The sequence below is a fragment of the Schistocerca piceifrons genome, chromosome 6 (assembly GCF_021461385.2).
Source record: "Schistocerca piceifrons isolate TAMUIC-IGC-003096 chromosome 6, iqSchPice1.1, whole genome shotgun sequence".
In the NCBI taxonomy this organism is placed as follows: Eukaryota; Metazoa; Arthropoda; class Insecta; order Orthoptera; family Acrididae; genus Schistocerca; species Schistocerca piceifrons.
Genome location: NC_060143.1, coordinates 199,678,773 through 199,682,795, shown reverse-complemented (window position 1 = coordinate 199,682,795; position 4,023 = coordinate 199,678,773). Strand labels below are relative to the sequence as shown.

At 44.1% G+C, this 4,023-nt stretch overlaps 1 non-coding gene across 1 annotated transcript; it reads right to left on the bottom strand.

The window, feature by feature from the left end:
• Positions 1-3,740: 3,740 nt before the first annotated feature.
• Trnas-cga lies at positions 3,741-3,815 on the bottom strand. Its single transcript has one exon. It is a non-coding gene; the product is annotated as a tRNA-Ser (tRNA).
• Between the last annotated feature and the right edge of the window lie 208 nt (positions 3,816-4,023).

Below are 4,023 nucleotides of genomic sequence, written 5' to 3'. Positions count from 1 at the left end.
TGTTAAATGCAGAGGAGAGAGCAGATAGGTGGAAAGAATACATTGAAAGCCTCTATGAGGGTGAAGATTTGTCTGATGTGATAGAAGAAGAAACAGGAGTCGATTTAGAAGAGATAGGGGATCCAGTATTAGAATCGGAATTTAAAAGAGCTTTGGAGGACTTACGGCCAAATAAGGCAGAAGGGATAGATAACATTCCATCAGAATTTCTAAAATCATTGCGGGAAGTGGCAACAAAACGACTATTCACGTCGGTGAGTAGAATATATGCGTCTGGCGATATACCATCTGACTTTCGGAAAAGCATCATCCACACAATTCCGAAGACGGCAAGAGCTGACAAGTGCGAGAATTATCGCACAATCAGCTTAACAGCTCATGCATCGAAGCTGCTTACAAGAATAATATACAGAAGAATGGAAAAGAAAATTGAGAATGCGCTAGGTGACGATCAGTTCGGCTTTAGGAAAAGTAAAGGGACGAGAGAGGCAATTCTGACGTTACGGCTAATAATGGAAGCAAGGCTAAAGAAAAATCAGGACACTTTCATAGGATTTGTCGACCTGGAAAAAGCGTTCGACAATATAAAATGATGCAAGCTGTTCGAGATTCTGAATAAAGTAGGGGTAAGCTATAGGGAGAGACGGGTCATATGCAATATGTACAACAACCAAGAGGGAATAATAAGAGTGGACGATCGAGAACGAAGTGCTAGTATTAAGAAGGGTGTAAGACAAGGCTGTAGCCTTTCGCTCCTACTCTTCAATCTGTACATCGAGGAAGCAATGATGGAAATAAAAGAGAGTTTCAGGAGTGGAATTAAAATACAAGGTGAAAGGATATCAATGATACGATTCGCTGATGACATTGCTATCCTGAGTGAAAGTGAAGAAGAATTAAATGATCTGCTGAACGGAATGAACAGTCTAATGAGTACACAGTATGGTTTGAGAGTAAATCGGAGAAAGACGAAGGTAATGAGAAGTAGTAGAAATGAGAACAGCGAGAAACTTAAAATAAGGATTGATGGTCACGAAGTCAATGAAGTTAAGGAATTCTGCTACCTAGGCAGTAAAATAACCAATGACGGACGGAGCAAGGAGGACATCGAAAGCAGACTCGCTATGGCAAAAAAGGCATTTCTGGCCAAGAGAAGTCTACTAATATCAAATACCGGCCTTAATTTGAGGAAGAAATTTCTAAGGATGTACGTCTGGAGTACAGCACTGTATGGTAGTGAAACATGGACTGTGGGAAAACCGGAACAGAAGAGAATCGAAGCATCTGAGATGTGGTGCTATAGACGAATGTTGAAAATTAGGTGGACTGATAAGGTAAGGAATGAGGAGGTTCTAGGCAGAATCGGAGAGGAAAGGAACATGTGGAAAACACTGATAAGGAAAAGGAACAGGATGATAGGACATCTGCTAAGACATGAGGGAATGACTTCCATGGTACTAGATGGAGCTGTAGAGGGCAAAAACTGTAGAGGAAGACAGAGATTGGAATACGTCAAGCAAATAATTGAGGACGTAGGTTGCAAGTGCTACTTTGAGATGAAGAGGTTAGCACAGGAAAGGAATTCGTGGCGATCCGCATCAAACCAGTCAGTAGACTGATGACAAAAAAAAATAGAAAGCGTATTTTTTATGCAGATATACACTTTTTGAACAGAAGAATGCCTATTGACATTTACGAACTAAAAGTAGGGTAAATTAGAATGACATTTTTGTTGCAGGATTCCAATGCGAGTCGTTTACGAGAGATCATGATGTGAAAAGTTTCCTCATCAGCAACTGTTTGTGCTATTCAGTCTGTGTAGTTGGTAGCTATGATGTTACATTTGCTCTGAGCACTATGGGACTTAAATCCTGAGGTCATCAGTCCCCTATAACTTAGAACTACTTAAACCTAACTAACCTAAGGACATCAAACACATCCATGCCCGAGGCAGGGTTCGAACCTGCGACCGTAGCGGTCGCGCGGTTCCAGACTGTAGCTCCGAGAACCGCTCGGCCATCCCGGCCGGCATTTGCTTACAGTGTGCTTGTGTGTTCCTTGAGCGCTTTGGGACTCGCTAATCAGTTAGAGTGTGACAGTAAAAACACTATGTCGTGAGTGGACGATGTGATATACCAATGGAGAGAAAGTCGACATGCTTATAGTGTATGGAGAGTGTACGAAGAATGCAGTTCTTTCTTAAACGGCGTATGCGGCAAGACATCTCAATAGTCGTCGACCATTTCGGTGATTATTTATTAACCAGTTACGTGAAATTGGTAGCGTAATACATAGACAACGTAATAGAAGAAAAAGTGACGACAGAAAAGGGGGAAATCAATGTTCTTGCTGCTGTTGGAGTTGATCCGCACATTAGCCCCCTTGCAATCGGTCTAGATCGACATAGGTTCTATCCCTATCACATCTCTCTCCATCAAGAGCTTTATGGAAACGATTATGAGAATCGTGTTCCCTTCTGTACAGGGGCATTAAGACAGGATACTCGATATGTATCATGTATCTTGTTTAGTAATGAAGCCAAATTTACCAGTCATGGCCAGGTAAACCGCCATTGGCCTGTTGACAATCCCCGTTGTCTTCGTCCGGTGTAACGTCAGCGTCCGTGGAATGTAAACGGGTGGTGCGGGATAATCGACCATCAGCTCATAGGCCCGTGTTTCGAGACGGAACACTGAATGTGCACAAATATCACAGCCTGCTAAGGCACCATCTTCCACGGATGCTAGAAGACGTTCCTCTGCAGACTAAATGGTTCAAATGGCTCTGAGCACTATGGGACTTAACATCTATGGTCATCAGTCCCCTAGAACTTAGAACTACTTAAACCTAACTAACCTAAGGACATCACACAACACCCAGTCATCACGAGGCAGAGAAAATCCCTGACCCCGCCGGGAATCGAACCCGGGAACTCGGGCGTGGGAAGCGAGAACGCTACCGCACGACCACTAGCTGCGGACCCTCTGCAGACTAAGAGGAACCTGTGGTACCTACATGATCGCTGTCCGGCTCATAATGCACGAAGTGCCACAGCACGTCTTTACGAACTGTTTCCAAATCATTGGATTGGACGCAGAGGAGCTATAGCTTGGCCGGTCTGTTCTCCGGATTTGACGCCTGTAGAGTTTTTCTGTGGGGAAAGCTGAAAGACGCTATTTACAAGGTCATAGCAACTACAACCGATGATATACAAAGAAGCGTTACTGCTGTCTGCACAGACGTCTCCGCTGAAATGCTAGCACGCGTGCAGCAGTCGTTCCATACCACACTGGAATTGTGTACTGGCGCTGCCGGTGGTCGTTTTGAACACATCCTGTAATGGTCAGGCGTCTCGTTACTGGTCCGAATCCACATAGATAGTGTATTCACTTGCGTTGTTCTTTATTGTGCGCTACCACAGCTATTCCACAAGTGTCGGCGTGGAAACTTTTCAAAATACGATACCTCGTAAACGACTCGCACTAAAATCCTGCAACAAACACCACTGACATTCTAATTAACGCTAAATTTACCCTGTTAATGTCAATAAACATTGTTACATTTAAAAAAGGTGTGTTTGCACAAAATACACTTTCTAAGTATTATTACAATCTGTTTCCTGGCTGAAACGCCCTGGTTAAGTCCGCAGGACAGAACAGGTAGTTAGAATTGCGGAAAGGGGCCTGTCAGTTACACTCAAACACATAACTTTAAGAAACTTCCTGGCAGATTAAAACTGTTTACCAGGCCGAGACTCGAACTCGGGACCTTTGCCTTTCGCGGGCAAGTGCTCTACCAACTGAGCTACCCAAGCATGACTCACGCCACGTCCTCACAGCTTTACTTCTGCCAGTACCTCGCCTCCTACCTTCCAAACTTTACAGAAGCTCTCCTGCGAACCTTGCACAACTAGCACTCCTGAAAGAAAGGATATTGCGGAGACATGGCTTTGCCACAGCCTGGGGGATGTTTCCAGAATGAGATTTTCACTCTGCAGCGGAGTGTGCGCTGATATGAAACTTC